This window comes from Diadema setosum, chromosome 3 (assembly GCF_964275005.1).
Source record: "Diadema setosum chromosome 3, eeDiaSeto1, whole genome shotgun sequence".
NCBI lineage: Eukaryota > Metazoa > Echinodermata > Echinoidea > Diadematoida > Diadematidae > Diadema > Diadema setosum.
The window spans coordinates 42,254,594-42,280,505 of NC_092687.1; the positions used below are offsets into that span (position 1 = coordinate 42,254,594).

Consider the following 25,912-nt stretch of genomic DNA (forward strand, 5'->3'; position numbering starts at 1 on the left):
AAGATTTGCTTGGTAATAATATCATTAGTATCTATTTTTTGTATACTCCCTCTCTTTTTTGCCTGTTCACCCTGGCTATACTGCCAACAAGGATCGCAATTACTATAAAATCAAAATGCAACTTACTACTTATTTTTGGGCACCACAGAATGATGATATTTCTTTTTACGCGACGATATAACACCAAGAGTTAACTTTGCTGTTACTGCAAGGAGACTAATTATACTGATGCTGATCTATTATATTGATTTGTTTATTTCCTTTTTTTTCAGTGACTTACCGGAGGAGTGAGTACAGAAAAAGAATACATAGCAATCGACAAGGCAACGAGGAAATCAGAGAGGGCCAGGTTGAATATGAGGATGTTCTGCTTGGTCCGCAAGGCTCGACTTGCCAGAATCGCAAACATCGTAAGGAGGTTAATCACGGCAGCTGAACAGGAGACGAAAATCACAAGATAATATATCGCCGAACCACTGAATTCACCGTAGTTTGGATATTGGTTTGGTTGATAATCGTCTTCTGGTCTGCTATCGTCGTACGAAGAATTGGTTGCCATCGTGTGAAGGGTTGATGATTTTGCTGACACAGACAAAAACCAAGATTTATTTTTCTTATTTTTTTTTCCACGTGTTCACCCGGCAACGAATGTATACCTATAACTTATGGTGAGTAACTTTCCACTCTATATATTACAAGGCAGGACACTGCGAATGCATACAACGACGGTACAATATGTCATGCTAGGCGGGCGATTTACACATTTATGACATGCGCAGTGGAAAACCGAAAACCAAGTATGCCAGTCTCTCTGTGCAGTATAAAGTGTTAGTGGAAACCCTGGGAGAGCTCCGTCCTTTTCCTTGTGAGAGATCACCATGTAACCTGTCGTTTATCACTTACAATAGTAAAATTCATGCTCTTTAGACTATGAATTGAGAAGATAACTTTTATGTTTTTATGTGTGTGAGGATGAAGTCGGACTCTAAGACTCAGTGAGAGAATGAAGGAGGCATGACTGCTTTGCTCTGGAGTCAAAACGCAAGTGTGCTTTATTCATTGTTCTCCAGTATATCAATCCAACACATGTACATTTGATGTATCACTGTACATTATATTTACAAAACATGACCCGGTGACTTTCCGGTGTTGTTTACAATGTATTGCTGATATGGTGTGATGAGGTGATGATGAATGACGGGGAGAGCGGAAAGGAAGTAGGAACAGAAAGTAGCTGTCGGCGTATCAAAGATCATGATGAGAGAAAGAAACCAGAGAACGATAAGAACTTGACAGTGGAAGGGTGGCGGTGAGATGGCTGACTATGGAATGAATGAAACATGCTGTTTACTGCTACACCATAGATAGTCACAATATGTCTCGTGCAGACACAATATCCCTTCCCTTCTTGGAAAAGAAACACATCACTAATGTTGTCTGTGAGAGAAAGGATAGCCAAGAGTTAAGGAAGAGCAATAGACATAGGAATATACGGAATAAAGTCATGAGTGATCATCAAGCAAAATATGGTCGTGTTAAACTGAAACAAATTATGTTTTGCATGTCAAACTTCAGTGGAATATGAATCCATGCACTGTTGTGTTATGTACTTGCATGTAACGATATTTAACATATCAACTCGTGAAGGTAGAAATTAATACATTAAAATGTACTTTATGAGCTTTGTATGTGAACTCTGCAAACTTTTGGTTTACCAACAAAGTTGTATCGCAAACTTTCATATACATCATATTGTAACCATAGAAACAGGAGATAGCGTATAGAGAGTAAAAAGGAAGATAGAATTAAGGCAAATCTGATGTCTATTATTCACCATGAATACACATATTTTTTTTCACACATTTGTGAATACTTCTGATAATACGACAATACACGAATGAAATGTCATACGAGCAATGTAATGTCAATTTCATTACAAGTATATAAACAGGGTTCATAATGAGTTGTCTTAACTTAGTCTGCGAATACACATCTTATAAACATGGATAAACATGGTAAAGGTTTACATTTCGATCACACATCATGATTGAACAGTCAGACTTCTTTTGGAATCCTCTTCTTCTTTTTTTTTTTTTTGAGTTCTCTGTTGAAAAGAGTCGGGCATTCATATATTTACAGTTATTTAGTTATTTACAGTTCGTGTGGCACTGATAGTTTTCCGCTGAGTGTTCCTTTATTTTTTTTTTCAGTGTACTTTACAATTAACGAGTCAGGAATTCACGATAATTCATATGAGTATTCACATGATAACACCTGACCTGAAATATGTAAGTCTGTCTGGTGGTCGCGATTGTCTGTGCGATCGTCGAAGCTCTACTCCGTTCTGCTGCGGAGCGGTATGACGATCACGCTGCGTGTCATCGTGAAGGTCGAAGTCGGTGTGGACGTCGCGCGGGAGCGGGGATTTTGCGTATTTGCGACATGTATCTCATCGCTGTCTCGTTTCCCCTGCGAAGTTTTACGCTTCCACCTTTTCTCGCGATAACTACCCACGGTTTGGGGTCGAATCGCGAGGAGAATTTGTCTCGCTTTCTCTGCGTAATGATAACATGATCCCCCGGGTTGACATTCCGTGGTCGCGAGCGTTTCTTGTTGTCGTGGTACGCCTTCATGTTCGCTTTGTATCGCTGATCGTGTCGTCTCGCACTGGCGTACGCTCTGCGAGTTGGCGTTGGCGTTGACGGCAACTTCGTGCGAAGCTCTCGATTGTATAGGAGCTTTGCCGGTGTCGCCAGTGTTGCCGGATGAGGCGTTGAGCGATAGATTAGCAGAAAAGCTAGCATAGCTCGATGCCAATCACGGTTGCTATTTCTCGCTGTTCTGATCGCTTTCATGAGAGTAGCGTTGAATCTCTCAACTTCCGCGTTTGCTTGTGGATGATAGGTTGTGACGCGGCGGTGTTCGACGGCGATCGCTTTCATGTATTCCGCGAACTCCTGCGAAATAAACTGCGGTCCGTTGTCCGTCACGATTTCGTCTGGAAATCCATGCTGTGCGAAGATTTTATCTAGCCGCGACGTGATCACTTGCGATGTCGTTGATCTGAGGATTTCAACTTCTGGCCACCGCGTAGCTGCATCTACGACGACTAGAAGCGTTTCTCCAGTCGGTAGAGGTCCACACAAGTCGATGTGGAGTCTGCTCCACGGAGCGCGAGGCATGGGCGATGGCTGGAGAGGCACAGAGGGAGGAGCTGGCATCTCAGCTTGGCAGGCTGAGCAGTTTCGAACTAGTGCCTCTGCATCGACATCGATTCTCGGCCACCAAACTTTCGTGCGTAGGGCCTGCTTCAGTCTCACAATGCCCTGATGCGGCTCGTGTGCGATGTCGAGCGTTTGCTTTCGCAGCACAGTAGGGATGACGATGCGAGTTCCGCGAGGAAGAAGACCATTCTTCGTCGATAGCTCGTCGCGAACTCGTTGATACGCGGATAATCGCGGGTTGTCGGGCCACTTGCCTGTATTCACCGCATCGATCACCTGTTGGATTTCGGAGTCGGCTAGGGAGGCTGCGGTGATTTGTTGTCGCGAAAGCGCTCGTGGTATTGCGTGCGTCAGAATTGCGTCAATGTACTCTTCTGCGATATTTCGATCGCGATGAGGTTGATCAATCGGTAGACGTGACAAAACATCAGCTGGATTTGTCTTCCCTGGCATATGCCTAATCGTGAAGCGATATTGCTGTAGGCGTAGGGCCCATCGTTCAATGCGTGCGTGTGGTCGACCGTGCGGTCCGTAGATGTATAGGAGCGGCTTGTGGTCGGTGTGGAGAACAAACTCAGTTCCGTACAAGTAGAGATGAAATCTCTCACAACCCCACACGACAGCTAACGCTTCTCGTTCGATTTGCGAATACCGACGTTCCACATCAGAGAGCGTGCGACTAGCATACGCGACTGGGCGTGTTTTCCCGTTGACCGTCTGCGTGAGAACAGCACCAAGACCGACGGGGCTGGCATCGACTCGTAGCTCGGTCGGTGCTCCGGTGACGAAATGTGCCATGACTTCCTCGCTCGTCAGGGCATGTCGAAGTCGGTCGAATGATTGCTGCTGCTCAGGACCCCAAATCCATGGCTGGTCCGCGCGAGTGAGTCGGCGAAGGGGCTCGGCAATGGTGGCAAGATTTGGGATCAGTCGCGCACAATAATTCACTAATCCCAAGAACGAGCGAACTTCTGAGGAGTTTGTCGGCTGTCGAGCTTCTTTGATGGCCGCTATTCGGGCGTCATCGGCTGCGATGCCGTCTCTCGAAATCACGAAGCCGAAGAATTTGATTTTCGGCACCCGGAAGATGCACTTCTCCGGATTCACGGTGAGGTGACGGTCGCTGAGTCGTCTCAGCACGGCGTGGAGGCGGGCATCGTGCTCGGCGATGTCCCTCCCGAACACCACGATGTCGTCCGAGATGTTCTTTACGCCTTCCAGTCCTTGCAATGCGGTCTGTATGGCATACTGATATGCTTCGCTTGCTGATGACAATCCGAAAATCAGTCTCTTATAACGCATCACACCACGATGCGTCACGAATGTCGTTATATCTCGTGAGGTCTCTTCGAGTTCAATTTGGTGGTATCCCCACTTTAGATCCAGCTTAGAGAATACCGCGGCACCGTTGAGTGCGGTAAGGGTCTCGTCTAGGGTGGGGATCGGGTGTCGCTCTCTTTTCACCGCTAGATTGGCTTTTCGCATATCTACACAGACTCGTATGTCCCCATTTGGCTTTGGAACTACCACAAGCGGGCTCGCCCACGATGTCGGGCCTGACACAGGCTCGATGATGTCCATGTCGATTAGCTCTTGAAGTTTTTTGTCCACCTTTTCACGGAGGTGAAACGGTATTCGACGGGCTGGCTGTGCAATAGGGGCTATGTCCGGATCAACATGTACACGTACCTTGTATTCGGTGAGCTTGCCGAAACCGGCAAAAACTTCTGGATATTGACGCTGGAGGTCATCGACGTGGTGGCTGGCAAGATGAGCGTCAATGTGAACGGCGCTGGCGTTGTGATTTGTCTCTTGTACACTCTCGTCTGCGACTCGAATTAGCTGTAGCGCTGCGGCTGTGTCTCGCCCAAGAAGACATCCACTGCTTCCGTGCACGACAACGAATCGTGCTGTCGTGGAAAGTTGAGTCGAGCACGAAGTCCTAGCGCTGAATTCCCCAATCACTGGCAATGGGGTTGTAGCACCGTACGGAAACAGGCGAATATGAGTGGGGGTCAATCGCAGATCAGTCGCTGATGCGCGGCCTCTCATCCACTCATATGTGCGGGCGTCTATTATATTTACCGACGCTCCGGTGTCGACCAGCATGTCGATTTCGATGTCCGCTATTTTGACGCGGGTCTTGTTTCGCGACTGCCCAATGGTGAAGAGACGGTGGGTGTCCGTGGCAGGCGTTTCACCAGCCTCACTGCCGTTGTCGTGGTGGCTGGCGATCTCGTGGTCGAATGGCTGGAAATTACTGAGTTCTTCAGCCACTGAATTCACGCCTTTCGAGCTGCTGCTGCTGCGACAAACTCGAGAATAGTGTCCAATTTTATGACACTTTCTGCACTCCTGTCCTCTAGCTGGGCACTTTTGATCTGGAGGTTGATGTCCGTTGAGTCCACAGTTATAACACTGTCCAAAGTTAGATTGGCGCGAGTGCTGTGGCGCGTATAATCCTCTTCCTCCTCCTTTGCGGTGTCGACCGCGATTTGAGAACCGCCGACCACGCCTGTCATTAGGCGCTCGATAGCCCTGTCCAGCAGTCACTTCGTCTACGTGTTCAGTGGAGGGGGTCGAGTTCTTCATCTCCATCGCCGAGGCTTGGCGATCGGCTGCTTCCGCAGCACGAGCGATAGAGAGAAGACCAGTCAGTTTAAGGTCCGGCTCTCTCAGCAGTCGACGGCGTAGCGACTTGGAGTTGCATTTGTCAATGAACTGATCTCGAATGTGGTCGTCCTCGTTGTCACCGAATTCACACGTGGAGGAGAGCGTCTTAAGCCTCATGTAGTACTCATCAACAGACTCGCTGTCACGTTGCTCACATTGGCGGAATGAGTGTCTCTCGAAAGCAACGTTTTTCTTCGGCACAAAATAGCCAGTCAAGGCTGACATAGCGGAGTTGTAAGATGTTCCCCCATTCAGCGTGGCAAAAAGCTGCTGCACATCTGGTCCGACGCAGTGAAGAAGAATTGCCCGTTTTGCTGCATCTTCTGTGACTCCCGTAGCGGCAATGTAGTACTCGAATGCCGTTTTCCACTTCGACCAAGCATGCGATGCTCTGGCCGAAATATCGAAGGGAGCAGGCGGAGTAAGCATCCTCGTCGCCATTTTTATGTTTTTATGTGCGTGAGGATGAAGTCGGACTCTAAGACTCAGTGAGAGAATGAAGGAGGCATGACTGCTTTGCTCTGGAGTCAAAACGCAAGTGTGCTTTATTCATTGTTCTCCAGTATATCAATCCAACACATGTACATTTGATGTATCACTGTACATTATATTTACAAAACATGACCCGGTGACTTTCCGGTGTTGTTTACAATGTATTGCTGATATGGTGTGATGAGGTGATGATGAATGACGGGGAGAGCGGAAAGGAAGTAGGAACAGAAAGTAGCTGTCGGCGTATCAAAGATCATGAGGAGAGAAAGAAACCAGAGAACGATAAGAACTTGACAGTGGAAGGGTGGCGGTGAGATGGCTGACTATGGAATGAATGAAACATGCTGTTTACTGCTACACCATAGATAGTCACAATATGTCTCGTGCAGACACAATAATAAGAACACAACCAGCAACAACAACAGCAACAACAACAACAACAAACACACTGGTGCTCTTAATGTAAATCTTCCCCATTGACGCCCTCATAGATGTGATTGGCCTTTTTGTCTTTAATACTATGCTATCAGCTCAGGTTCTCAGCTGACGACATGATTGTAATGAATGACACAAATAATTATTACGATAAGAATGCATAGAATGACGATTATTGTAATGCTACCGCATAATCACATACAAAGACACAAACAAAAAGGGGGAAGTGGTTGGCGTCTATTTGTTAATTGGGGAATGGTGATAGACTTTATAGCGATGACTTGATGAAACTTTTCGTATGTTCCCGCTTTTCTCAAATGGCTCCGTTCAACAAAATGGCAATGACCCATTTGTCATGTCCTATATACACGCCATAAATTCGATATTTCTTGGTTGTAAAATTTTTGCGTTTGTAGGAGTTTCTGAACCTACATACCACAGTAGGACCTACCTATGTATATATATGCGTCTGTAGGAGTTTCTGAACCCATATACCTATATCTATAATTATTTTCCAAATAACGTGCAATCACCATACCATCGGTTTAATTCATTTCTATTTGAAATTATTTGCGGGTACTTACGATCATGTTTCGCTTTGTTCGTTGATATAGAATTCTAGTTTATACGTGTAACTTGATACAAACTAGGAAGTGAAGAAAAAAAAAAACATCGACATTTTGGAAAATGCTGGAGGGGTATGTAATCACAACCGTTGTAAATTAATGTACAACAACTCTTTGCAAGAAACAGTTAGCATTAACAGTGGTTTGAAATGTTGAATGTTAAGCGCTTGAACAGAACCTGTACTTCAGAGCCTTTTTCGTCAGTTCGCATCTTGTGCTTTTTTTTTTAAATATTCAGATTTGAATTTGAACAAAGTTATACATCATTTTTACGCCTTATAGTCTGCTCAGTCTGAATCTGCCCTTAACTTAAAATCCATGCCTAGTGGCTTTTTGCGAGTTTTGTGATGCAGTTTCGCATATATATATATATATATATAATGTATAATATACACGTATGGCCCTCTACAACGAAAGGATCCTAAAGTCGCTGACGGCTGAGCCGAGAATATCGAGTTTGAAGTCACATCATGAAAATTGGTCAAAACAATCGGATTTCTGTTTTTTGCATAATTTTGTAGTCTAATGTTTTGTCTACCATCTGCCGAAATTTCGAAGCGAAATGATCAAAGGAAAGACAAGAAATCAGCACTTTTCTTCGCCATGATTTTCTGACTTTCATTTTAAAGTAACAAAAATGTGTTTGAAGATTTGGATTTAGCGCCGCAGCTAGACTCCGCCCCTGGCAACGAGGGAGTGATCTTATTGGTCAGTGCGTGGCATCATGATTACTGAGTGGTCGGGCGTAGACCGCTGCACAACGCTTGAATGAACATTGCGGAGGTCGATAAAGAGCATGCCTTCTATTGTCAAGTGGTGAAAACTCTCCGCTTGATCATGATAACATCGGAAGGAAAACTTTGAAGGCTTTGTTCTCGAAACTGTGATTTCCTCAGCCGCTTTATAAACTCATCGACATCTCCGCAACCGAGTACTTTTATGAGTTGTGATACATATAAAATCAAAGTAGAAGAGTAAGGGAATAATGTCATGCAATTTTCAGAAAATTGTTTCCCCCACCCCCCCCCCCCCTGACTTTAGGATCCTTTTGTTGTGGCGGGTCAATATATATATATATATATATATATATATATATATATATATATATATATATATATATATACTGTATTATTCTGTAAACTCCTGTGACAGTAACTTAAAAGGTGCAAACTGAATACTCTTTTTGCTAACAGCTGAAAAACAACAAATATTCCTGAAGTTTTCGAAAAGTACAAAATACATAAGAAATTCACAATTACTTATGTTCTTATCGTCTCCATCCTGGCTTGTAGATATCATGAAGGGTTAAACGTTTATGAAAGCGGTTTAGAGCTATACGTCTACGTCCACTGGTGTCACCCGTGCTGTGATAAAGACGATAAAGGATTAACAGTTCTGACCGAGTGGGTGATTTATGAAATTGTTATTATTAGTTTTCCGTGTGTGTATGCATATGTGTAGCATATAATGTTATATGTGTTATTGTGTGTGTGTGTGTGTGTGTGTCTTTGTGCGTGGATTTTTCTGTGATATAATGAGAAACCATGCAAAATGTCACCAAAGCCTACATTTTTGAAACAAAAACAAAAACCTTCGTTTTGTTTTGTTTTTGTTTTTGTGTTGTTGTTGTTGTTGTTTTTTATTGGCTTTGACATGGTTGGGGCGTCAAACAAACGAGCTAAAATAATACAGTTTGCAGCAGTATGGTTTGGGATTGCACCTGTCCGTTAGGTAGCTATACCTCCACAGTTTATGCCATATTGTTGTAGCTTAAACATGAAGTATGTTTGGGAGAGTCCATGTTCTTTTTTCTTTTCTTTTCTTTTTTCTTTCTAGCACTGCTCACACACAAATTCAATATAGGACGCATTTGGAATGTAAATAATGTTCGTACTGTAGGTATATATTTCATTATATTTTTCCATATTTACATAATGAATACACATTTGTATAACTTTCGTACGTTAATGAGTGTACACGTCTTTTGGAACAGCCGTGTACAGTGTAATCATACGTAGTTGTATTATGATCACATTACATGGTTTATGATACGTTCGAATTACATGTACATAAACTGGCAGTTCCTGCAATCTGTTTTCCAAGGAACTTCCATGACAAATAATAATAATAATGATGATAATGATAATAACGCCCTCATGCTGTCAAGATGAGATGGCGAGCGCTGAAAGGACACTTTTAATGTCGGAATCATTGTGCGTTAAAGATTTTATGACACAAAAACGCATGTTCATTTATATTTATTCATGATGCGAGACCCAGCATAACTTCCATGTTCGCTCTCCATGTCTTCTGTGAGTCACATTGATATCACAGAAACATGCAATTTATGCTGAGTCGACGGGAAGGTGCATTGCAATGTCTTTTGTTAAACATATTATTACTTTAGCAATAATTTACAGATGAGGTCACAACAGGAATCTTGGTTTGGAATGATTTTTTGTGGGTGTGTCCAAGTATTATCAGGAAAAATATAAGAGAAAATTATTTAAAAATAATATATGGAATGTTTCTAGATATTCGTTTCACAGCAAAAGTGATGTTGAGGGTATCATGAATCAACACAAACCAACATGCATTTTGTCATAAAACCCTGAATGCATAAACCCATTCTGCTAAGATGCACCCACCATTGTTATCTTTGTCGAGCGCCTCATTTTTATTTTTTTTTTTTTGGTTAATATTAGTAATTTTTGTTTGCAATACTGGTGTGATGACACGGAACATTAACCTGCATTTTCCAATTTTCCTCATGTTGTATTAGATAAGTTTTACCGCTCAATTTCATCAGAGTTGCATTTGATTAAACGAAATCGCGGCAAATGCGATCATTATTTAGTTCGAGCATATTTTAGGTGATCACCGTGATCACCATCCAAAAGTTAACTAGTTCGTTCAATTTAATATCATTAGCATTATATTTCATAACTTCCTGACATGAACGTGTAGAATGCTTGTTAAAACAAAAATTGCACGCAAAACGTATTCCAATTCGCATCTCAGCACCGCCGTGATGCACTAAAATGCAAACATTTACAACAATTGGGAATGTTCGTTCTGAAGAAGCTCATTTACTTGAACAAAATAATGAAAACTTAATATGCTTCAAAGTGGTCCCTCTGACTGGTAATAAAATGCCTCATCTCTCCGAAAAATCAGACATCAGAAACAACAACTCTCATTCGTTCACACGCAACAACTTTCTAACGCACAGATGCCTGCATAATTTACATGAATTTATGCACGACTTTGTCGGCTGTTCAAGGATCCATTTCACAAAACTTGGAATACAGACAGAACTGTACTTGCTGAAGCATTTTGACAATCAGCAAGATGACTCTTGATTATATTCTTGGGAAAAAATACATTTAAACTGGTAGAATGAATTGAAAAACGAAAAGCATTATTGAAATTAACTGATTAAACGAAACTTTAAAATAAAGATGAAAATTACTGAGATTATTTGGCAGTAGAAATGGAATTCCACTTGTATAAATGCAGTATGAATCACACATGAAACAGACTTTGTTTTAATACATTCATTGAATTCGAATGTTTAAAGTTCGAATTATGTACCTATAGAATAATACAACTGAAATCGGTACTTGGGACGAAATTGAACGTCTATCCAGGATGTAATTGAATGCCAACTAAGCGTCTCTATTAAACTTGAATGAATTTCTCTCTAAAGTGATTGAAAAAGAATCCAATATAATTGATATCAAATTAACTTGAATGATCAATTTATGAATTAAAATGAACCGGCTACAGCAGGAGAGTGTTCACAACAGAATATATATATATATATATATATATGTATATATATATATATATATATATATTCTATATATATATATATATATATATATGATTGAATTTGAACACTTTCTCCTTAATTCAAATGCATATCTGATGAAATAAGCGAAAAAAAAGAGCCTATGTTATAAGTTCATTATCTCTCTCACCCTGTGGCAAATTCATCGCGTATGTGATGACATTCATACAATGTACATCACTATACACAGGTTACAATGAAAAAAAAAAAAAAGTTGTCCACTTCATCTGTATTTTCTGGATTTAAGTGGCGTAATTCATCCCTCTGGATGTCTCGGGAAAAAAAAAAATCTTGTTTCGTAGTGAATAAATACCATGGCAGCCTGCTTGGTGTAAAATCATTGCTTCCCTCTACGAGTGATTATACGATCTGATGAAATCCCGTTGACCCCACTGTGAGCATTCAATCTAACCAGTATGATAGCGGTTAAGATTATGAGCCATGACAATTTTGGAACGTATGTTATTTTGAATACAACTTCCTCTCAAATAGATTTTTTCCACTTTTTTGTGTCAATCAATCGATGGCTCTGTTGAATCAAAGTCAACATCGGTAAATTAGAAGGACGTGTCAAGTTCTTAATGACGCATCAATTAATACATTGCGCCTTTCTGAGTAAGTATTGTATCAATCAATCGTTAATTGAACTCCAAGGAGTATTCCCTGCAGATACAAAATGGCGAATATCCATTTTTATACCAGCTAAAATATTCGAAATGATTTATTTTTATTTTCAAACTTTGAATTGGTGGTATGAGTTACAGGGCTACACGGATGTTGGTAGAGCGGCCCTTGATGGGGGTAGATGTGCTCGTGGCTGTTTTTTGACACCTGAAAACCTTGACTGAAAAAGAAAAAAAAAGATTATTTGTGAAAGCTGGGCGAGAGAATATCAAGCGAAAAACGTAACCGAGATATGTGTTTGCCCTACAATGCCAGGCGATTACAACAGAAAAGTCTGCAGCTTTATAATTCTATTGAATATTCTAAAACGTAAAAAAAAAAAAAAATGATGAAAAAAGAAGAAATAAGCTTACATCTTATCAGCACTGTCGAGAGCTCGTAAGTGATGATGTACAAAGTATCGGACGATATCTACCTACACATGTAAAGTCTATCTCTGGTGTGACTATTCAATGGCTTAGATTAACATTGAGCCAGCGATTTTGTAAAAAAAAAAAAGAAAAAAAAAAGAAAAAAAAGTGTTACGAAAATGCAGAAGCATCACTGATTTAAAAGTTTGGTTTCAATTAGACTAGCTATAAAAGTGATTTTTTTTTCGATTTATTTGTTATGTCTGCATGGTGCCCTGTATAGATAGAACTCTGTAAAAATGATTACCATCATGCAATCACTTTATCTTATTTTCAAAGACGTGAATTCAGTTTCCTCGACGAAAAAAAAAAACAGTTACACATTCCCTTCACCTATTACTATAAAGAGATGTTAAAGCAAACGGAAGCTTTTATGATGAGTTCTGTATTAAGCGAATCAATGTTAAAGAAATATCCGTGTCGCCGAAAATTCTTCACTGGACAATGTCATTCGGCATTTCTATATAACCTAAAGCCAATTAAAATTGAATATGATCGCAAACTGCCTCCATCCTACGAGATGTGAAAACGACCTCTCGGACTCACGGAGTGATTACTTTGTAAGTTGTGCGTGAACAATGGCAAAGGCCAGAATACAGGAGCCTTCGGTTTTAAAAGATGTCTCGATTTTCAGTATAGTTGCGATTACAGAAAGTCCAGAATGACAACGTCAATCTAAAATTAGAAGCCGCATGCAGCCAACACTCTCTCTTAAGATTTTAGGCACGTCCGCGGAAAAGAAACTGAATGCACAAATAACAAGACAACTGCAGGCTAAACTTCGCGTGTTGTGCAACCCCAGTGCCCAGCATACTTGGTGAAGGCGCTGACTATTGGTCGCTCAGAAATTGCAGCACTTCCGCTTCCGTTTGGGCGCGAAACTGATTTTGTGTTCCTCTTCCAATTCTTCCATTGTGTACACCCTACTGACGTTGTCGTCTTCTTTTTTCTGAAGCTCTCTGGACATAAAAAGAGAGAGAGAGATAAGTTCGAAGTGTTGAAATGACAGTAGAATGAATACTGTGAGATCACTGATTTCTAGTTGAACTATATCTATACTGTAAAAATAAACTGACTTACGAAATGCATCACATTTATAATTTCTTCTTTTCTTTCAGTACACATCTGACATTAAAGTTAAGGTAGACGAACTTTGTTCTAGCAATCTCATTTTCTTTGTTAATAACATGGATGACTGTCGATGTTATGATAATCACAAAAATTCCACATGAAAATATACTGTTTTTAAACCTATACAGCCTTTACAAAGATGGAACACACCTTCCGTGTCTAAAGGCTGTAGTGCGTCGGCCTGTATAATTCCTATTTCAAAGTTAAACTCAATGTATTCTCCAAGAGCAGTTAATCTTCTATTAATAAGTGTGGGAGGTACATACGGCTCAGATATTTCTCTCTAGAGAGAATCTCACCTCGCAAGGCGGCCAAAGGCTTCGAATACATTAGTTCCTTGCTTAGCACTTGTCTCGATGAACAGCGCTTCGTTTTCCTGTGGATTAAATTACAAATCAAGAGGAAAGTTTTGTTGTTGTTGAATAAGAGATAGAGAATTTATCTAACCTTTCTGAAGCCACAATATCACCAAAAACATTTGGCATAATAATCATCATAACGTGAAAGATCAGATTATTATCATCATTTTTGGTTTCTTTTGTGTGTAAGAACGTAATGATTAATTACTTAACGATGATAATAATGCCTTGCAAGTGCGAATCAAGGAATTTCGTAAAGGGGGGGGGCAAACAATTGAAGGATTTGTTTGCAAAAACCGATAAGTCCATTTTGACGATTTTGAAGTACGATCTCTGTCATAATGTACAAAATAATACCTTTTAAATGATATATTGGTCACCAATATAAAGGTATATTTTTGAAGTTACGCTCAAAAGAAGCAAAAATTTTCTTATTATTCTCTTTATTTTTCTTGACCTTTAATCGCAAATACCTCCATTTGGCAAATATGGACTTATCGGTTTTTGCAAACAAACTCTTCAATTGTTCTTGTGCTACTTCCAGGTGTCATTTCATTTTCTCTGTTTGTTTCCTTTCTTTTAACTGCAAATAAAGAGGGGCACGCGCCCAGTGAGCCCCATGGATCCGCCACTGCCTGACAAAATTAATAATAAACAAAATCATAAGGATCAGACATAATATTTCAGTCAATCTTTTTGATTTATACAATGAACGAATCGATGTTGTTTTCAAGTGTTTACTGAACGTACGTGCACATCAATTACTCAATAATGAAGTTTCATAGGCAACCTAAATTTGTTATCATCAAAGTGATAACCTCGTTCCTCTACTAGGGTCTGAATTTCCTTGTTACGGAGTCTACACTAAATGACTACGTACAAAATTACGTAAATTAAAGGCTTTACCCAAAGGTTTTCCTTACCCGAGCCAATTTGAGAGCAGCCTCTCGGGGAACTTCTCGGTAAGGGGCGGCGAGGTCTTCCTTGTTTCCCACCAACATTATAACAGCGTTGTCGTCGGGCTCCTATGTGCAACACAATGAAAAGAGCAGATTAAGGGATATTAAAGTGACATTCCAGACGATTTTCATAATTTCACATCGTGTAGTACATAAATCGACAACTTCATGTACAGATTTGTGGAATTCATTGTGGTTCTTTAGCAGAGAAACAATACTTTGAAAAACCTAAAACAAATTACACTGAACAAGCAGTGTAATTCCATTACAATACCGCTTGCTTGCGAGTTCACCTGTGCATAATCTATGCATGCCTTCTTCTTTTGTTCTGTTTCCTTGAGCCCCAACTCATGCATACTATGGTGACTCTGCCAAGTCTTCATCCCTGTTCGTTGCAATTTGTTCTAAATTTTGAAAATATTCTTATTTTTCATCCAAATTATCACAAATTATGAAACTCTGTCCTCAGAGTATATTTATAGTTGTTCAAATGAAAAAAAAAAAAAATCTGAAAATCATCCGGAGGTCTCCTTTAAGAAAAAGGTATATGTATATATATATATAATTATTCCACTGTGGTGAAAGATAGAGAGCGCATAGGCAAAAAACTGATCAACATTAAATCTAGCCACGTGTATCGTTAAAAAAAATAATAAAAATCAGCAAAATCATAACACTGACAATCACTACCATAAAAAAGTTTCATTACAGGCAACTCCCGTTATAAGAAAGTCGTGGTATCGTCAGTTTCCTTTCGTTATATCGAAATTTCGTTATAACTGAGCAAATAAACAATAAAAATTTTATCTAAGGGGGGGGGGGGGGGGCTGATTTTTTACCACATTGTAAATGGAATGTCGTTATGATTGTGTTCGTTTATCGTGAGTGCACTGTATCATAACTTTCGTTCTCCCCGACTTAAGTATGATTTTAGCAACAGTAAAAACACACCATAATCATAGACCAATAGTGATAACGTCTTCCATGTTTTTGTTTTGTTTTGTTTTGTTTTTTTTGTGCTACTGCCACATGGCGCAAGACAGTGCGTTGACAGTTACGCATTTCATTTCGATTGGTTTGTACCTCAATTAACAAAACAGTTGTTGTTGTTGTTGTTGTTGTTGTTGTTTTGGGTGTCTTTTTTTTGTTGTTGTTTTGTTTTGTTTTCTGTTTTTTTGGCTGGGTTTGTGAATTTACACAATGCGTACAGAAAATAAAGGCAAGACAGCTTTGACGCTCGTACACATGGTGTAAAATATCATCATGTATCATCAAAGTTATGTAATTATAAGCGACCTTCCTTCACTGGCCGATAGAGGGAGACAAACCTTCACTTGACGGCCACCTGACTCACCCTAATGCTGGCGATCCAGCTCTTGACGTTGAGAAAAGACTTCTCGCAGGAGAGATCGTACAGAAGGAGAACACCATCAGCTTTCCTGAAGTAGGCGTGAGGGATGCTACGGAACCTACACACGGTGGTGGTAGGGGTGACAAGAAGCCGGGGGGGGGGGGGGGTAGTGAATAGATATAACGATAAGGCACCTCGTAGAGAAAAGTGAAAACAACACAAAACGGCAAAATAGACACTGTGTTTATAATCATTCACAAATATTCTTATTCTGTTGTCATCATTACACTACACAGTCATCAACCTTTTACTGTGAGCTTGAATAATGTCAAACATTGAAATATTATTTTCTTATATCCCGTGTTTATAGATACTTATGTTTATGTTATCTCAACAAAATCATCAGCAATGTCCTGAGTTTGACATGTTTGAGACCAGTTGTTGTAAGCTTTAAAATATTGACTTAGTTCAGGAAGCTAGTGATGGGTTTGGTGTTGATTTCGACTGAGCTCGGTTTTGTCGCGTTGACATTGGCTAACACCAGCCCCCTCGCCATGGAATATCGAATTTGCCTATTCAAGTTTAGCGAAAGTTTTAGCGCAGTTGCAGGTCTCACATCTAGTACGCTCTTACGCTCCGAAATTGTCGCCTTTTCACATACTATCCTTGACACGACCGGGTTAATCTGAATATGGAAGTACAGTCTGTAAATGTAGAATAAAAGTTGTAGATTTTATGCCATTTGGATGTGTTTTCATTAACGGGAATTATATCCAGTATGATTAATTGTAAGACTAAACACTTTACATTTAACTTGAAATCATTCGCTGTATTTTTTTTTTCTCAGCGCAATTCCAGTGCTGTGGCGAAAACTTTACCGCAAAGGTGAACAGGTGTTAAGATGACAAATCTCGAGTTGCGTATCTCTTTGGTTGTGATCGTTATTGGAATTCAATTCACTATAGCGCCGTCACTATTCTCAAATTCGAAATCATCCGACAGGTGCTGCTAAATTCTATCACAAGATAATCTTCCAGACACAATTGGTGCATGGGCAGAATCGCTGTTGTTGTTGTTGTTTTTTTTTTGCATGCACTGCTGCTGTGCTCTAGTCTGCTCCACCAACATCACCACGCGTTTCATGTATTCTGTTTTGTGTACGCTACCGCTTTGAACAGGTCACTTTATGAACATCATGTGCACGCCGTTATTTATTACTTTGTACACCTCGTTATGTTCATGACATGCATGTTGACCGTGGGGACTTTTCCACTGGGGACGCTATGATTATTTTGGTCCAGTCAAGTCATTGCTGCACAAAAATGATAAATTTATAAAATTGGACTCACCTTTCTTGACCTGCCGTGTCCCAGATTTGAAGAGATACCACCGTGTTGTCTAGCACCAAGGACTTCATGTGGAATCCGATTTCTGCCCCAAAATACAAATTTTAAACTTATGACATGAAAATTGACCAAGCAAAGGTATTCTTCTATCGACAAGTTCATTCTTTATTATTGTTATCGGTGTTTTTATCATTATCATGATGATGACGATGATGATTTTTATTTCATTACTAGTGTTATTATCATTATCATTATTATTATCATTACTACTACTACTACTACTACTACTACTACTACTACTAGTACTACTACTACTACTACTATCATCATCATCATCATCGTAATCGTCGTCGTCATTAAATTGTTATGAGAATTATAATGGCTTGAATTTTTTTCTAGATTTTTTTTTTTTTTTTTTTTTGAGTAAAATGATTATCCGCAGTGGGTACTAAACAGATAACTAAAATATTAGTTCCAACCCCGAATCAGGTCATAATTACTATTTGAAGACATTTTCTTTTTCGTTTTCCCTTCTTCTTTTTGCCCTTTTCTCGTAACTCACTTTTCGTCATTTACTTACAAAATTTAATGCTTTATGCGCTTCTTGCCTTTTTCCTGATTAAGTCCTTTTTCTACAATTTACTTTTTTCGATTCCAGTCCATATATATATATATGTATATATATATACATATGTATATATATATATATATATATATATATATATATATATATATATATAATATATATATAATATAATATATATATATATATAATATATATAATATAATATATATATATATATATATATATATATATATAAATAAATTCTTTTACAGTTTGTAGCTCCCTTAATATTCATATTATCTTTTTTCATGATTTTTTTTTCACTTTTGTCTTCCTTTTCTTTCCACAAAACCTCCTCCTCTTGCCTTCCAAGGAATCCATTAAAGTCCTAGATTACACGTTTTTGCTCTTTTATTTTTCTCTTGATAATCGTGTTATTCCTTGTGGACTTTGATCTTTTCTCTTCTTCTTTTTTTTTTTTCCTTTTCCAGCTTGACTATAATCCTTCGGTAGATATAAATGTATGCTCTCAATCTCACACAATATGTGTGTCTTATTGCGTTGTTACGGGATGATTTAAAAAATCATCGTAGTCTGAATTTTTAAATCTGATTAAAAGTTTCCTTCTGAAATAGACGATCGGAATCAAGCGGTATTAATTCTTCTTCAGGTACTTGAGATTTTACCAGATGTCTGACGGCAGAACTTTGTGAAACATTAGTATTCTTACGTCAGCTGGTATCAGGAGTAATGTTACAAAACAAATAATGCAGTGTGCTATTAATAGGTAGTTTGAAGTGCATGTACACCCATTTCCACCACATACAATTTAAACAAACTATGATATGAATCGAGTATGAAACTGCTTAATTCATTCAACCAATTAAAGAGACTGTGAGCATTACATTATATTACCCACTGACCTATTGTTACTTGTGTGTTGACTGTGAAGCTGTTGTGGCAGAACCTTTGCACGAAGCTCGATTTCCCTACGCCAGAGTCCCCGCACATGACTACCTTAAAACACCTGTCTGGTGTTCGTAGCTGGAGGAACTGGAGAGGTAAAGGTGTTACCATGGAGATTATTATGTATGAGGACACTTCTTTGGTTGACATAGGGGGAAGAAAACAATTCCATATTTCATGTTTTTTTTTAATAAAAACAACAAAAATAAAATGATATCAATATGTCTGTATTCAGGGTTGCAGATGACATTATCTGCACAGGTATTTGCACAGATCTGCACGATATCGATAATATTAAATCGAGAAATAAAGAAGAAAAATGCTGCGTCTGTTTGTTCAGCACTTTTGAGCAGGACGGAGTACCCTAGTGTTGATGAAAGTGATGATCATATGTGACCGTGCACCTCAAAACGAACATAAAGTCGCACACACTGATTTTGCGTGAGGACTGAAAATGAGTGAAATGGGTCAACCTAGCCGAACTTGACGTTTTCATATTTTCTGAAAGAGCGGGATTTCTTTTACATTATGCTTAAATTTGGTATCATAAAACGGGCAGGAAAGTGTGTGTTTTTTTAGCAGTTTATCTCGAACATTTTTGGTAGAATAGTGTGATTAGGTGTGTCTTTAGAATCACTTTTTCATTTCTGAAAAACCTTGTTAGTCACACTCTTCACTTTCAACTCTAATAACTTTTGAAAGGATAGTGTTACTGCTTTGAAAGCTGGCATTAATTATGGACAGAATGTGTTAATGAAACATGCTTAATTTCAGTTTAATCTGATAATCCCTTCATTGTTGTTACTCTGGTGGTTTACTTCCTGTTATTTTGTCCCATTCATCGCACAGCCAGCACGGTTTGGTAAAGATTAAGCGCTTGAATAGACACTGTACTTCAGAGCCTCTTTTCTCAGTTCACACTTTTCCTGAGTTTGTGCTTTCTTTCCAAAATTAGACAGGTTAGGAGAGTCCATTTGATTTGAGTTATACATCATTTTAAAGCTTAAAATCTGCTCTTTAAGAATAAATTATGGTCTTAACTAAAAACTCATGTCTGGCGACTTTTCGTTTGTTTTGAGGTGCAGGGTCATATATATATATATATATATATATATATATATATATATATAATATGAAGAGTTCGGTTGGAAAAGGTACTACATCCATAATTTCAAGTTCTGAGAAAAACGCCATTTTCTTATTATCATATTTAGCAAGCTCAGACTGGAAAGATATTTCCCCCTATTATACTGCGAGATGATAAAACACTAAAACCACTCTCTAAGAAAATTCAGGTCAACTCATTTTTTTTTTTCATCTATTAAACATTTTTATATTTTTGTGCATGTGGTACCTTTTGAAACCGAATTTTCACATGCCAGAGATATGTTTAGTGTGATGCTATGACATGTTTCGCGGATTTTTTTTTTTTCAGCAATGGTGTTGATGGGGATGAGATACCAGGTCAAGGGGGCTGAGGTAATTGACAATCTTTTTCCTATTTGTATTAAATTTTTGGACATTTTTCTCTCTGTGAATTCTCCCTGCACATATTTCAAGAATGCTGTATTCGTTATCTTTTCTTCATTTTTTTCAATGTAATTTCTATGGGAAAGATGAAAAAGCAGCATCTGAATGTGCTGTATTTTTTCAACGGTGTAGTTAAATTCATTACATGAATTTCATTCTTGTATGTTCTTTATCAAATCTCATAATCTAATAGCTGTTAGAAATCAAGACCGTCGATGAGTAATATGGACACCTATACTAAACGCACATTTGGTAATACCTCTGTGACATTGTATATTAAAGTAAAAGGTGTCATTTACGAGAATTAATCTAGTGTTCAAAGCTGTATGTTACAATGTACTTTCAAGCCCTGGGGCCTGGTACTTGACATCATGCACGTATAAAATATCATAGCATACCCACAGGTAAAGCACTGTTGGTAGGGATGTGAGAATTTCATGTCATTGTATACATCTAACAAAGTAACTTTTCTTTCAGACTAGTTGTCAAACACTTATTAGCTGTTAAGCTATTTATGTAAGAAATAGACCATACCTACAAAGTGTCTGTACTTTATTCTGGGGACAATTAATGGCTCAAACACAACACCCTGCTAGCAGTAACGCACGGTACCGGTAACTAACGGTAGATGCCGTATGTGGGACTACATGAGAGTCGCGTAATTTCTCCAGTTTTCCCTTTGCTCTTGTCGACTGCTTTTAATTCAGGATCCTTCTCCTGGGATGGTTTGTTTTGCCAATGAGTTCTCCTTCATTTTCCTACATTGCTTGATAAAAAATGTAATGAGTTTTTCAAGATTGGTCAGATTTGCGTGGTGATTTTAACAGAAAGCCAAAAAGCCAAAAGCCAACCTCTTTTGTTTACGGATTAAGTCAGTAGACAATGGTAGATGGTCAAGCCAATGCTGCACTCTGATTGGTCAATCTCCCGATGATGTCATCGGAGTGGATGTAGTACCTTTTGCAACCGAACTAAAATGGATGTAGTACCTTTTGCAACCGAACTGATTTTTAAATGTAATTTTTTAACACCTTCTGGTCGGAAATTCAGCTTTTCGTTAGTGTAGGTGTAAAGAGGTCCTTAGAATGAGTACATCAAGACCAAAAAGTGGATTTTGATGGAAAATGGATGTAGCACCTTTTGCCACTGAGCGTGTGTGTGTGTGTGTGTGTGACCGTGCACCACAAAACGAACATAAAGTCGCACACAATGATTTTGCGTGAGGACTGAAAATAAGTGAAATGGGTCAACCAAGCCGATCTTGACTTTTTCATATTTATTTTCTGAAAGAGCAGGTCTTCTTTTATATTATGCTACAATTTAGTATCATAAAACGGGCGGGAAAGTGTGCTTTTTCTTTTAGCAGTTTATATCGATCATTTTTGGTAGAATAGTGTGAATAGGTGTGCCTTTAGAGTCCCTTTTTCATGTCTGAAAAACCTTGTACACACTCTTCATTTTCAACTCTAATAACTTTTGAAGGGATAGGGCTACTGCATTGAAAGTTGGCATCAATTATAGACGGAATGTGTTGACAAGGCATGCTCAATTTCATTTAAATCTGATAATCTCTTCATTGTTGTTACTCTGATGGTTTACATCCTGTTTTTTGTCCCATTCATCGCATAGCCAGCACGGCTTCGTAAAAAAACTAGCGCTTGAATAAACACGGTACTTCAGAGCCTCTTTTCTCAGTTCACACTTTTCCCAAGTGCGTGCTTTCTTTCCAATATTTAGATAGGTTAGGAGAGTCCATTTGATTTGAGTTATACATCATTTGTGACCGTGCACCACAAAACAAACAAAAAGTCGCACCATTTGATTTTAAGTGAGGACTCAAACAAGGTGAAAAGGTTCAACGATGTCAATCTTAATGTTTTCATATTTTCTGAAAAAGCTATCCTTCTTCTATATTACTCTTCAGTTTGGTATATTAACATGAATGGGAAAGTGTATTTTAGCAGTTTTTCTACAACCCTTTTTTGGGGAAGAGTAGAATGATCAGGTTTGACTTAGAGGCCGCTTTTCATGTCTTGAAATCCATTGCACCTTCGTCACTTTAAAGTCTAATAACTTTTGACAGGATAATGCTACTGCTCTGAAAGTTAGCATTAATCATGGACAAAATGTGCTGATAGAACATGCTTAATTTCAGCTTAACTGTTATTTGATAATCCCTTCATTGTTGTTGCTCCAGTGGTTTACATCGTGTGTTTTGTCCCTTTCATGGCACAGCTAGCACGGTTTGGTAAAGATTATTAAAGCGCTTGAACAGACCATGTACTTCAGAGCCTCTTTTCTCAGTTCACACTTTTCCAGAGTGTGTGCTTTCTTTCCAGTATTTAGGTAGGTTAGGGGAGTCCATTTGAATTGAGTTATATATCATTTTAAAGCACAGAGTCTGTTCTTTCAGAAACTGCCCTTAACTGAAAATCCATGTCTGGCGACTTTTTGTTTGTTTTGTGGTGAAGGGTCACATTTGAAAGCTTAAAGTCTGGTCTTTCAAAATATTATCTTAACTAAAACTTCATGTCTTGCGACTTTGTGTTCGTTTTGTGATGCAGGGTCACATATACATTATTCTTATCATGTTGTTTCGGTTTCGGTTACCAAAGGTAACATGGTTTGGCAAAGAATCGACAGCTGCCGCTTTCATTGTCAAGTATTTGCGACCCTGCCTCACAAAACCCAACAAAAAGCCACTAGACATGGCTTTGTAGTTCAGGGCAGATTCAAAATGACCAGACTCTAAGGTGTAAAATGATGTATAACTTTGGTCATACTCAAATCTGAATATTGGAAAGAAATCACAAGGTGTGAACTGAGGAAAAATGCTCTGAAGTACTGGTTCTATTCAAGCGCTTAATTTTGAAACAAACCGTGCTAGCTGTACGATGAATGGGACAAAACATAGCATATAAACCACAGGAAAAAAAAAATCAATGTAGAATTATCAACTAAATGTCAAATTTCAAAGCAGTAGCACCTTTCTTTCTAAAGTTATTGGAGTGGAGAGTAAAGAATGTGCTTTCAAGAAATAAAAAAGGCCTGAAAGACATACCTGATGTTATTGCTTTACAGAAAAAAAAGGTTGTAGAAAAAAATTGCTGAAAACACACTTTCACATTCATTTCATGATCCCAATCATAGAAATAATGTATTAGAAGAATAATAGATATTTAAGAAAATAAGAACAACTTAAGAAAGACTTGGTTGACTAGTTTCACACTTTTGACTCCTCGCATGAAATCAAAGGGTGTGAGTTTTTGTTGTCTTTTCATGCACGGTCGTCACATCTTAAATGACTGTTATAAAATGCGGAATGTTTCTTGCAACGAGTTGTTTTACATAGGTTAAGGAGGGTTGTGATTACATACACCTCTACCAGCATATTTTTTTTTAACCGCCGATGTTTTTTTTTTGTCATGCCCTAGTTTGTATTTAGTTACACGTATAAGATTGAATTCTATGTTAACGAGCACTGCGAAACATGATCGCACAGCTGCCTGTAAGTATCCGCAATTCATGTTAGATAGAAAATAAGTGAATTAAATTAATGGTATGATGATTGCACGTTGTCCGGAAAATGCTAATAGATAAAGGTATATAAGTTCAGAAACTCCTGCAAACGCCCAAACTTTATAACCAAGAAATATCGAATTTATGGCGTGTATATATAGGAAATGACAAGTGGGTTTTTGCCATTTCGTTGAACGAAGCCATTTGAGAAAAGCGGAAACATTTTTAGGAAGAATTTCATCAAGTCACCAATTGGTCTATGACCATTTCCCGATTAACAAATAGACGCCACTCGCTTCCCGTCCTTTTTTGTTTGAGTCGTTCAAGAGTTATTCAACTAACAGAAAACAGCTTGTTTCAATTAAAGATAAGAATTCAGTTATAAGAGATGTTAAGTGTGACGTTAAACAGGGAAGTCTTTTAGGGCCGCTGTTATTCATAATTTATATCAATGATTTTTCCTCTGTTTCAGAGTTACTTTCTTTTATACACTTTGCTGATGATACCAGTGTTTTTCTTGCCCATAACGATATCGATCTTCTTGAAAATTGAAAAAATAAAGTGACCAAATGGCTCAGAGCTAACAAGTTATCATTGAATGTTCAAAACAAACAATATATGCTTTTCAGCAAGATACTGTAGATTCTTTGAAATCAGAAATAGTTCTGAATGATTGTAATTTAGAACGTGTGTCATATTTTACATTTCTTGGTATTTCTATAGATAATAAACTTTCTTGAAAAATACATATTGATCATATCTGCAAAATTGATTCTCGCAATATAGTTGTTATGTACAGACTGGAATTTTATATTCCTGAAAAGACCTTACTAATGTTATGCTCCTCTTTGCTACTCCCTTACCTTAATTATGGAACTTTAGTTTGGAGAATACTCATCAGACGCTGCTGAATAGAGTGTTATTACTGCAAAAGAAAGCCCTCCGTATCATTTCTAATTCTACTACACGTTCACATACAAATGCCTTGTTTGACTGTAGTTATAAGCTATCAAAAATCAACGAATTATTCTAATTTAGGTCAATTTATGTATATGTATGATAACAGTTTATTCCCACCTATCTTTGATTTTATGTTTCAAAAAAATCAGTCTTTCCATAATTACCCTACCCGACGCTCTAACGAGTTTCATTTACCACTTCTTCGAACGATTGTAGCAAAGAATACACTTATTTACATTGGACCAAATTATTGGAATTCCCTGAATCATGATTTAAAATCTGCTCCTTCTATATACTCATTTAAAAGGAGATTAAAGTATTTTCTTTTACAATCTTGTAATGACGACTCCCTGAATCAGATTAGTTTATAGACTTACTTTGTTACTCGTCCGCAATATCTGCATTGCCGTTCTCTTTATTATTGTTACTATTGCTTAATTCTTGACTATAAGATCTTCTTTAACCTATATTTCGCAGTTGAAGGGTTTGTTCTATAGTCTTTTTTCTTCTTCTTTTTCTTCTTCTCTTTCTTCCGCAAACCTCCGAGGATCGTTGTCTTTGTTGCATTTTGCTGTCTATTCTGTTACCTCTTTATCACGCTATAGTCTTGTTTCCTCTTGTGTTGTCTAGTCAGTTTTTTTTTTTCTATAAGTAGTCTTGTTGCTGTTCCAGTCCTGTTTTTATGCTCATTACTCTCTTTGTTGTTTTATGTTTTATTGTTTTATGTATAACTGTTTATGTATAACTGTTTGTGCGTCTGTCTCTTAGAGGGCTGCCAAACTGTTTTGTTTTTTTTTGTGACAATTTTTTTTTGCCGATTTGTTGTTGT

General features: G+C 38.4%; 1 long non-coding RNA gene across 1 annotated transcript in view; it reads left to right on the forward strand.

Moving 5' to 3' along the window:
- Positions 1-606: 606 nt before the first annotated feature.
- The window catches only part of LOC140226392 (uncharacterized), a 119,890-nt gene continuing 94,584 nt past the window's right edge, over positions 607-25,912 (forward strand). The window contains exon 1 of the long non-coding RNA XR_011900950.1: positions 607-668. This is a non-coding gene — a long non-coding RNA (uncharacterized lncRNA). The remainder of the gene's footprint in view (positions 669-25,912) is intronic.